Source organism: Oncorhynchus mykiss, chromosome 16 (assembly GCF_057628025.1).
Source record: "Oncorhynchus mykiss isolate SJ-2025 chromosome 16, ASM5762802v1, whole genome shotgun sequence".
Classification (NCBI taxonomy): domain Eukaryota; kingdom Metazoa; phylum Chordata; class Actinopteri; order Salmoniformes; family Salmonidae; genus Oncorhynchus; species Oncorhynchus mykiss.
The window spans coordinates 184250-196369 of NC_143037.1; the positions used below are offsets into that span (position 1 = coordinate 184250).

The window sequence follows — 12120 nt, forward strand, 5'->3', positions numbered from 1 at the left end:
TATTATGACAGTCCAGCTAGGTCTACTGTCTCTATTATATTATGACATACCAGCTATATCTAGTGGATATATTATATTATGACAGACCAGATATATCTAGTGGATCTATTATATTATGACAGACCAGCTATATCTACTGGATCTATTATATTATGACAGACCAGCTAGATCTACTGGCTCTATTATATTATGACAGACCAGCTAGATATTTTGTCTCTATTATATTATGACAAACCAGCTAGATCTACTGTCTCTATTATATTATGACAGACCAGCTAGGTCTACTGTCTCTATTATATTATGACAGACCAGCTATATCTAGTGGATATATTATATTATGACAGACCAGCTATATCTAGTGGATCTATTATATTATGACAGACGAGCTAGGTCTACTGTCTCTATTATATTATGACAGACCAGCTATATCTAGTGGATATATTATATTATGACAGACCAGCTATATCTAGTGGATCTATTATATTATGACAGACGAGCTAGGTCTACTGTCTCTATTATATTATGATAGACCAGCTAGATCTACTGTCTCTATTATATTATGACAGACCAGCTAGGTCTACTGTCTCTATTATATTATGACAGACCAGCTATATCTAGTGGATATATTATATTATGACAGACCAGCTATATCTAGTGGATCTATTATATTATGACAGACCAGCTAGGTCTACTGTCTCTATTATATTATGACAGACCAGCTAGATCTACTGGCTCTATTATATTATGACAGACTTGCTAGATCTTTTGTCTCTATTATATTTTGACAGACCAGCTATAGCTACTGGATCTATTATATTATGACAGACCAGCTAGATCTACTGGCTCTATTATATTATGACAGACTTGCTAGATCTTTTGTCTCTATTATATTATGACAGACCAGCTAGATCTACTGTCTGTATTATGTTATGACAGACCAGCTAGATTTATTGTCTTTATAATATTATGACAGTCCAGCTAGGTCTACTGTCTCTATTATATTATGACATACCAGCTATATCTAGTGGATATATTATATTATGACAGACCAGATATATCTAGTGGATCTATTATATTATGACAGACCAGCTATATCTACTGGATCTATTATATTATGACAGACCAGCTAGATCTACTGGCTCTATTATATTATGACAGACCAGCTAGATATTTTGTCTCTATTATATTATGACAAACCAGCTAGATCTACTGTCTCTATTATATTATGACAGACCAGCTAGGTCTACTGTCTCTATTATATTATGACAGACCAGCTATATCTAGTGGATATATTATATTATGACAGACCAGCTATATCTAGTGGATCTATTATATTATGACAGACCAGCTAGGTCTACTGTCTCTATTATATTATGACAGACCAGCTAGATCTACTGGCTCTATTATATTATGACAGACTTGCTAGATCTTTTGTCTCTATTATATTTTGACAGACCAGCTATAGCTACTGGATCTATTATATTATGACAGACCAGCTAGATCTACTGGCTCTATTATATTATGACAGACTTGCTAGATCTTTTGTCTCTATTATATTATGACAGACCAGCTAGATCTACTGTCTCTATTATATTATGACAGAGCAGCAAGATCTTCTGTCTCTATTATATTATGACATACTAGCTAGATCTACTGTCTCTATTATATTATGACAGACCAGCTAGATCTTTTGTCTCTATTATATTATGACAGACCAGCTAGATCTACTGGCTCTATTATATTATGACAGACTAGCTAGACCTACTGTCACAACTATATTATGACAGACCAGCTAGATCTACTGTGTTATATTATGACAGACCAGCTAGATCTATTGTCTCTATTACATTATGACAGACCAGCTAGATCTATTGTCTCTATTACATTATGACAGACCAGCTAGATCTATTGTCTTTATAATATTATGACAGTCCAGCTAGATCTACTGGCTCTATTATATTATGACAGAGCAGCAAGATCTTCTGTCTCTATTATATTATGACATACTAGCTAGATCTACTGTCTCTATTATATTATGACAGACCAGCTAGATCTTTTGTCTCTATTATATTATGACAGACCAGCTAGATCTACTGGCTCTATTATATTATGACAGACCAGCTAGATCTTTTGTCTCTATTATATTATGACAGACCAGCTAGATCTATTGTCTCTATTATATTATGACAGACCAGCTAGATCTACTGTCTCTATTACATTATGACAGACCAGCTAGATCTATTGTCTTTATAATATTATGACAGACCAGCTAGATCTACTGTCTCTATTATATTATGACAGACCAGCTAGATCTGTCTTTATTATACTATGACAGACCAGCTAGATCTACTGTCTTTATCATACAATGACAGACCAGCTAGATCTACTGTCTAAATTATACTATGACAGACCAGCTAGATCTATTGTTTTTATAATATTATGACAGTCCAGCTATATCTAGTGGATCTATTATATTTTGACAGACCAGCTATATTTACTGTCTCTATTATATTATGACAGACCAGCTAGATCTTTTGTCTCTATTATATTATGACAGACCAGCTAGATCTAGTGTCTCTATTATATTATGACAGACCAGCTAGATCTATTGTCTCTATTATATTATGACAGATCAGCTAGATCTACTGTCTCTATTATATTATGACAGACCAGCTATATCTAGTGGATATATTATATTATGACAGACCAGCTATATCTAGTGGATCTATTATATTATGACAGACGAGCTAGGTCTACTGTCTCTATTATATTATGATAGACCAGCTAGATCTACTGGCTCTATTATATTATGACAGACCAGCTAGATCTTTTGTCTCTATTATCTAATGACAGACCAGCTAGATCTAAAGTCTCTATTATATTATGACAGACCAGCTAGGTCTACTGTCTCTATTATATTATGACAGACCAGCTATATCTAGTGGATATATTATATTATGACAGACCAGCTAGGTCTACTGTCTCTATTATATTATGACAGACCAGCTAGATCTACTGGCTCTATTATATTATGACAGACTTGCTAGATCTTTTGTCTCTATTATATCTTGACAGACCAGCTATAGCTACTGGATCTATTATATTATGACAGACCAGCTAGATCTACTGGCTCTATTATATTATGACAGACTTGCTAGATCTTTTGTCTCTATTATATCTTGACAGACCAGCTATAGCTACTGGATCTATTATATTATGACAGATCAGCTAGATCTACTGTCTCTATTATATTATGACAGACCAGCTATATCTACTGGATCTATTATATTTTCACAGACCAGCTATATCTACTGTCTCTATTATATCATGACAGACCAGCTATATTTACTGTCTCTATTATATTATGACAGACCAGCTATATCTACTGTCTATATTATATTTTGACAGACCAGCTATATCTACTGGATCTATTATATTATGACAGACCAGCTATATCTAGTGGATCTATAATATTATGACAGACCAGCTAGATCTACTGGCTCTATTACATTATGACAGACCAGCTAGATCTATTGTCTTTATAATATTATGACAGACTAGCTAGACCTACTGTCACAACTATATTATGACAGACCAGCTAGATCTACTGTATTATATTATGACAGACCAGCTAGATCTATTGTCTCTATTACATTATGACAGACCAGCTAGATCTATTGTCTTTATAATATTATGACAGTCCAGCTAGATCTACTGGCTCTATTATATTATGACAGAGCAGCAAGATCTTCTGTCTCTATTATATTATGACATACTATCTAGATCTACTGTCTCTATTATATTATGACAGACCAGCTAGATCTTTTGTCTCTATTATATTATGACAGACCAGCTAGATCTACTGGCTCTATTATATTATGACAGACCAGCTAGATCTTTTGTCTCTATTATATTATGACAGACCAGCTAGATCTATTGTCTCTATTATATTATGACAGACCAGCTAGATCTACTGTCTCTATTACATTATGACAGACCAGCTAGATCTATTGTCTTTATAATATTATTACAGACCAGCTAGACCTACTGTCTCTATTATATTATGACAGACCAGCTAGATCTACTGGATCTATTATATTATGACAGACCAGCTATATCTACTGGATCTATTATATTATGACAGACCAGCTATATCTACTGGCTCTATTATATTATGACAGACCAGCTAGATCTTTAGTCTCTATTATATTATGACAGACCAGCTAGATCTATTGTCTCTATTATATTATGACAGACCAGCTAGATCTATTGTCTCTATTATATTATGACAGACCAGCTAGATCTACTGTCTCTATTATATTATGACAGACTAGCTAAACCTACTGTCACAACTATATTATGACAGACCAGCTAGATCTACTGTCTCTATTATATTATGACAGACCAGCTCGATCTACTGTCTCTATTATATTATGACAGACCAACTAGATCTACTGTCTCTATTATATTATGACAGACCAGCTAGATCTACTGTCTGTATTATGTTATGACAGACCAGCTAGATTTATTGTCTTTATAATATTATGACAGTCCAGCTAGGTCTACTGTCTCTATTATATTATGACATACCAGCTATATCTAGTGGATATATTATATTATGACAGACCAGATATATCTAGTGGATCTATTATATTATGACAGACCAGCTATATCTACTGGATCTATTATATTATGACAGACCAGCTAGATCTACTGGCTCTATTATATTATGACAGACCAGCTAGATATTTTGTCTCTATTATATTATGACAAACCAGCTAGATCTACTGTCTCTATTATATTATGACAGACCAGCTAGGTCTACTGTCTCTATTATATTATGACAGACCAGCTATATCTAGTGGATATATTATATTATGACAGACCAGCTATATCTAGTGGATCTATTATATTATGACAGACGAGCTAGGTCTACTGTCTCTATTATATTATGATAGACCAGCTAGATCTACTGGCTCTATTATATTATGACAGACCAGCTAGATCTTTTGTCTCTATTATCTAATGACAGACCAGCTAGATCTACTGTCTCTATTATATTATGACAGACCAGCTAGGTCTACTGTCTCTATTATATTATGACAGACCAGCTATATCTAGTGGATATATTATATTATGACAGACCAGCTATATCTAGTGGATCTATTATATTATGACAGACCAGCTAGGTCTACTGTCTCTATTATATTATGACAGACCAGCTAGATCTACTGGCTCTATTATATTATGACAGACTTGCTAGATCTTTTGTCTCTATTATATTTTGACAGACCAGCTATAGCTACTGGATCTATTATATTATGACAGACCAGCTAGATCTACTGGCTCTATTATATTATGACAGACTTGCTAGATCTTTTGTCTCTATTATATTATGACAGACCAGCTAGATCTACTGTCTGTATTATGTTATGACAGACCAGCTAGATTTATTGTCTTTATAATATTATGACAGTCCAGCTAGGTCTACTGTCTCTATTATATTATGACATACCAGCTATATCTAGTGGATATATTATATTATGACAGACCAGATATATCTAGTGGATCTATTATATTATGACAGACCAGCTATATCTACTGGATCTATTATATTATGACAGACCAGCTAGATCTACTGGCTCTATTATATTATGACAGACCAGCTAGATATTTTGTCTCTATTATATTATGACAAACCAGCTAGATCTACTGTCTCTATTATATTATGACAGACCAGCTAGGTCTACTGTCTCTATTATATTATGACAGACCAGCTATATCTAGTGGATATATTATATTATGACAGACCAGCTAGGTCTACTGTCTCTATTATATTATGATAGACCAGCTAGATCTACTGGCTCTATTATATTATGACAGACCAGCTAGATCTTTTGTCTCTATTATCTAATGACAGACCAGCTAGATCTACTGTCTCTATTATATTATGACAGACCAGCTAGGTCTACTGTCTCTATTATATTATGACAGACCAGCTATATCTAGTGGATATATTATATTATGACAGACCAGCTATATCTAGTGGATCTATTATATTATGACAGACCAGCTAGGTCTACTGTCTCTATTATATTATGACAGACCAGCTAGATCTACTGGCTCTATTATATTATGACAGACTTGCTAGATCTTTTGTCTCTATTATATTTTGACAGACCAGCTATAGCTACTGGATCTATTATATTATGACAGACCAGCTAGATCTACTGGCTCTATTATATTATGACAGACTTGCTAGATCTTTTGTCTCTATTATATTATGACAGACCAGCTAGATCTACTGTCTCTATTATATTATGACAGAGCAGCTAGATCTACTGTCTCTATTATACTATGACATACTAGCTCGATCTACTGTATCTTATGTTATGACAGACCAGCTAGATCTACTGTCTCTATTATATTATGACAGACTAGCTAGACCTACTGTCACAACTATATTATGACAGACCAGCTAGATCTACTGTATTATATTATGACAGACCAGCTAGATCTATTGTCTCTATTACATTATGACAGACCAGCTAGATCTATTGTCTTTATAATATTATGACAGTCCAGCTAGATCTACTGGCTCTATTATATTATGACAGAGCAGCAAGATCTTCTGTCTCTATTATATTATGACATACTAGCTAGATCTACTGTCTCTATTATATTATGACAGACCAGCTAGATCTTTTGTCTCTATTATATTATGACAGACCAGCTAGATCTACTGGCTCTATTATATTATGACAGACCAGCTAGATCTTTTGTCTCTATTATATTATGACAGACCAGCTAGATCTATTGTCTCTATTATATTATGACAGACCAGCTAGATCTACTGTCTCTATTACATTATGACAGACCAGCTAGATCTATTGTCTTTATAATATTATGACAGACCAGCTAGATCTACTGTCTCTATTATATTATGACAGACCAGCTAGATCTGTCTTTATTATACTATGACAGACCAGCTAGATCTACTGTCTTTATCATACAATGACAGACCAGCTAGATCTACTGTCTAAATTATACTATGACAGACCAGCTAGATCTATTGTTTTTATAATATTATGACAGTCCAGCTATATCTAGTGGATCTATTATATTTTGACAGACCAGCTATATTTACTGTCTCTATTATATTATGACAGACCAGCTATATCTACTGGATCTATTATATTTTGACAGACCAGCTCTATTTACTATCTCTATTATATTATGACAGACCAGCTAGATCTTTTGTCTCTATTATATTATGACAGACCAGCTAGATCTAGTGTCTCTATTATATTATGACAGACCAGCTAGATCTATTGTCTCTATTATATTATGACAGATCAGCTAGATCTACTGTCTCTATTATATTATGACAGACCAGCTATATCTACTGGATCTATTATATTTTCACAGACCAGCTATATCTACTGTCTCTATTATATCATGACAGACCAGCTATATTTACTGTCTCTATTATATTATGACAGACCAGCTATATCTACTGTCTATATTATATTTTGACAGACCAGCTATATCTACTGGATCTATTATATTATGACAGACCAGCTATATCTAGTGGATCTATAATATTATGACAGACCAGCTAGATCTACTGGCTCTATTACATTATGACAGACCAGCTAGATCTATTGTCTTTATAATATTATGACAGACCAGCTAGATCTACTGTCTCTATTACATTATGACAGACCAGCTAGATCTGTCTTTATTATACTATGACAGACCAGCTAGATCTACTGTCTTTATCATACAATGAAATAATGAAATACAAGAACAGATCTTGCTGACTTACACAAGACGTAGGACACTTTCTGCAGAATGGTATGTTAGGAAGGAGAAAGACAATACTGGACTTCTCAAACTGGAATGAGCAAAGACATAACAGGTATAATACATTAAAAAAATGTGTTTGCAGTTTTGGGACTATTCTATTGGTCCATTAAAGTATGGAATTATTTAAAATAGTATTTTAGCCCAGGTGTGTGTCAGTACAAATGATTTAAAATAGTACTTTAGCCCAGTTGTGTGTCGGTAAATGTAGTGGTACTCCAAGAAGTAAGGAGCGGAGATACTCACGTTGCAGGGTTGGGTAGGTAGCCAGGTGTAGCACTGCCTAGTTTCCCAGAGAGAGAAGCAGGGAATAATGTCAACAAATGCCTCATCAGTAGCAAAGAGCTGTTGTGTGTATTTTTCGTTAGGGAAATCATGTCATGTGTTACATGTGTATACATTACTATGGTGTATAGTGAGGTGATATGTTGAGAAGTGGGGGTGGGGGGTATAAAATGTGAGTATTCTCACATTGGAATATAGACAATCAGAATAATGCCTCAAATATATCATTTCAGATTTAGCCTACATAGATTTTTGGATACTCACCTTAACCAAAAGAGTTGTGGACAAAATGATGCTGCAATGACACAATAACATGACTAAAATGTAAGTTTCTCTCATGCACTGAACACCTACTAATGTGACTTCCAAGACAAAATAGTTTTGCTATTACATGTTAATTAGCCTTCATGTATTTAACCATCATTACTTTTTAAATGTTTTATTTCACCTTTATTTAACCAGGTAGGCTAGTTGAGAACAAGTTCTCATTTACAACTGCGACCTGGCCAAGATAAAGCAAAGCAGTGTGACACATACAACAACACAGAGTTACACATGGAGTAAACAAACATACAGTCAATACACTAGAAAAATCTATATACAGCATGTGCAAATTTAACTGATTTATATTGAATGGTCAACGGTATCTATTAGTATCTCTAATGATCCCAGTGTTTATAGAAAACATATTTTAAACTGCCATTGAAAAAGGACCTCTTCCTGATTTACTAATGCCAGTTCACTAAGACTTGGATGTCTGGTCATGCGACTTGGACAAAATGGCCGCTGCCCGTTAACATTTTAGCTAGTTAGCTCTTAACAAATATTTATTACTTTCATTCAACCAATCTACTGCCATCCGTTACATAATACTTCAAAAATGATGCCTCATTTTGAATGAATAGTACTTAACCTACATGGTATTAGTGATATCAGACCTCATGTCACTTTCAACGAAAATAAACGTTTCTCAAGTTGTTTTGTTCTTCGAAGCTAGCGAGCTAATTTGGCAAACAATGCCTGATAGTTAGTGTTGGATTCTGTGTTTTACATTATAGCCATTACCATATATATGCCATTACCATATATATGATTAAATATTATCTGATGTTGGTTGTGTGAGGTGTCTGCATTTGTGCACTGGAGTATCATTATGAGATTAAACAACTGCTTGCTACTTGCCTGTTTGTGTGTGACAAGAACTGAGTAACATGGTGTGACCTGCATGTTGCAAAACTGTAGATAACAGCCCAGCAGATGCTTTGTCCTTGTGTTTGTATGTAACAATATTGAGCACATGGTGTGACTTGCTGTATCTTACAAAGTTGTGATAGGGAGGGGTGGTCATCACGAGGTTTAACTGAGATGGAAAAATACTGAACAACACAATAGCAGGAACTGAGCAACTGTTATAACTAGGAGATGATACCAGAACAGTAGGAATCTATACATCGACGGAGGGAGGACTCCAAGAAGCGCCAAGAGGTGGGGACCCGCCTGAGCGCCTGCGATAGGCTGGGCAAGTTTAAACCACGCCCAGTCTCTACTGTGATAGGCCAACAGACGGGTTGGCCTACGTCCATCACAGTATAAGAACACTGTTTACATACATCTCGTCAGTTCTCTGTTCTGCCCTGCGTGGTATTACAGAGAGCCCGTATATACGAAAGTTGCATTTGCCATTTATTACTTAGCTAATAAAAAATACATAGTATAAAATCGGTGACTCATTGTTATATTTATCCTGATACCAGATTCGAATTTACGCAACTCTAACATTAGCTAGCGAACTGGCTCATAAAATGTTTCTACATAGCTACATATCAATTGTATGCTCCCTAAGCACGTCTATATAACATATGTTGTGGTTCCGATTTGTTTGTGACTCCTTACCTGTCAAATTGCAATTGTGGCACTGTTGTGCAAAGCTGACTGACCAACAAGGGCCGATTGACCAGTTTGCGTGAACGTTGCTATGGTAACCAACGAAGTCACACGACTGTTTATGCGAGATCTGTGTAAATGGGGGAAGTGATTGCATGTTAAATGGTAAAGATAATTTATAACTTTAGTATTTAGTACAGACAAACATTTTTAAGTCATTGTTGCAACAGCCTGCTCCTTAAGGATTTTACAGCCAACTGCCTTCTGCTTAATTGCAGTCTTAAAACATTTTCTGTGGGGTGCCTATGCAAACTTACAGTACATGCATTGGCCTATATGTCATACTCTTTCCATATGTAACAGCATAGACAATAAGACTCTATATATTTTTTGTTGTTATCAGAGTAGCATGATAGTATTACCCATATTTTCATTACTATCCTCTGATCCTCTTCATTCAGTTTGATGGCACCAAGAAGAACACTGTCTGACATTTCCACAGTGGGTTAACTGCCTGTTCAGGGGTAGAACAACAGATTTGTACTTTGTTAGCTCGGGGATTTGAACTTGCAACCTTTTGGGTCCTAGTCCAACACTCTAACCACTAGGCTACCCTGCCTCCCCAATGTGAAATTATTTATACTTTTACTTTTAATAGTATATTATATCAAGTGCATTTACTTTTGATACTTCGGTATATTTAAAACCAAATACTTTTAGACTAGCTGTATTTTACTGGGTGACTTTCCCTTTTACTGGAGTCGTTTTCTATTAAAAGGTATCTTTACTTTTACTGCAGTATGATAATTGGGTACTTTTTACAACATTGCATTTCCGAGACCAACACGGAGGCCATTATCCATTACTTTTCAGACAGATGCAAAACTGATGCCGAGTCCTTTTTTCCCGCTGCGCATCTTTAAAGTTGAAGATGACAAAAGACAGAGAAAGGTACTGCTTGTGTAATGCATTATTATTGAATTCACCATTAAGTACTATTTGTTGTTGAATTCACCATTAAGTACTATTTGTTGTTGAATTCACCATTAACTACTAATTATTATTGAATTCACCATTAACTACTAATTATTATTGAATTCACCATTAAGTACTATTTGTTGTTGAATTCACCATTAACTACTAATTATTATTGAATTCACCATTAAGTACTATTTGTTGTTGAATTCACCATTAAGTACTATTTGTTGTTGAATTCACCATTAACTACTAATTATTATTGAATTCACCATTAACTACTATTTGTTGTTGAATTCACCATTAACTACTAATTATTATTGAATTCACCATTAACTACTAATTATTATTGAATTCACCATTAAGTACTATTTGTTGTTGAATTCACCATTAAGTACTATTTGTTGTTGAATTCACCATTAACTACTAATTATTATTGAATTCACCATTAACTACTATTTGTTGTTGAATTCACCATTAACTACTAATTATTATTGAATTCACCATTAAGTACTATTTGTTGTTGAATTCACCATTAACTACTAATTATTATTGAATTCACCATTAACTACTAATTATTATTGAATTCACCATTAAGTACTATTTGTTGTTGAATTCACCATTAACTACTAATTATTATTGAATTCACCATTAACTACTAATTATTATTGAATTCACCATTAAGTACTATTTGTTGTTGAATTCACCATTAAGTACTAATTGTTGTTGAATTCACCATTAAGTACTAATTATTATTGAATTCACCATTAAGTACTAATTGTTGTTGAATTCACCATTAAGTACTAATTATTATTGAATTCACCATTAAGTACTAATTGTTGTTGAATTCACCATTAAGTACTAATTATTATTGAATTCACCATTAAGTACTAATTATTATTTAATTCACCATTAACTACTATTTGTTGTTGAATTCACCATTAAGTACCATTTGTTGTTGCACTTGCCTGCTTGGCACTTCAATCCACTAGATGTCGCCATATACACAAAAATAGATGAATAAAACAATGTTGTAGGCCTGATGTGCATGACAATGTGGCTAGCTAACATAAATCATATTGTAATATCGCTAGAACCTCAGGGGCATTA

The 12120-nt window shown here is 34.1% G+C and overlaps 1 long non-coding RNA gene across 1 annotated transcript; it reads right to left on the reverse strand.

Moving 5' to 3' along the window:
* Window positions 1-8083: 8083 nt before the first annotated feature.
* On the reverse strand, window positions 8084-10128 carry LOC149976521 (uncharacterized). The gene is made up of 3 exons (XR_016487068.1): window positions 10045-10128; window positions 8416-8446; window positions 8084-8149 (listed from the first exon to the last, which is right to left on the reverse strand). It is a non-coding gene; the product is annotated as an uncharacterized LOC149976521 (long non-coding RNA).
* Window positions 10129-12120: the final 1992 nt, after the last annotated feature.